The sequence below is a fragment of the Gregarina niphandrodes genome (assembly GCF_000223845.1).
Source record: "Gregarina niphandrodes unplaced genomic scaffold scaffold00181, whole genome shotgun sequence".
NCBI classification, from domain to species: Eukaryota; Apicomplexa; class Conoidasida; order Eugregarinorida; family Gregarinidae; genus Gregarina; species Gregarina niphandrodes.
This window is the reverse complement of record NW_011645942.1, coordinates 1-656: the sequence shown is the minus strand read 5'-3', so window position 1 is coordinate 656 and position 656 is coordinate 1.

Here is a 656-nt window from a genome sequence, read left to right as displayed (position 1 = left end):
CAGCCACACGAATTCACTCGTTGGCACATCAGCTTTCTTTCGGACTTGAGCGGGTGCCCATAGCTCCGATATTGCAAAACTTGGTTGAGGACTTGACATGGGCAGACGGCGTGGCTGTTGGTCAGGCAGTCGCAGGTTCGGTTCTTGCCGATGTCGGTAACACCTGTTACGGAGGCATAGCCAGGATTGGAACCGAGTACTTCCCGATGTTGAGCTGGTACTCCTACCACTACGCTGGATACTGCTTTGGATACACTGGCATCCCTGCCAAGCGCTGCTTCTGGTAGGGGACTAGAGAGTCGCCCTGGGGGCATGTCAACGGGTCGTTGCTGCTATCTCTCCTGTCCGTGGATCGGACCAGGCTCCCTCCGGATCCGAACCCGGTACCATTTGGTCCGACAGCTGCCAATCCGACCCACACAGATAGCCCAAATAGAGAATAAAACGAAATAATAGCCTCCGTCGACCGGTGGGGTAAACAACAACCACAAAATCCGAGATGACGTAGAATACGGCGGTCCTCTCCAAAACTCCGGAGCGACCATTTCCCCTAGACTCGGGTCTGCCGGCTGGGTCACGAAATCACGACCGGCGCCACGAGCACCGAGTGCACCGAATATATTAATACAGTGCGTCTGCCGGAAATCGAACCCGGG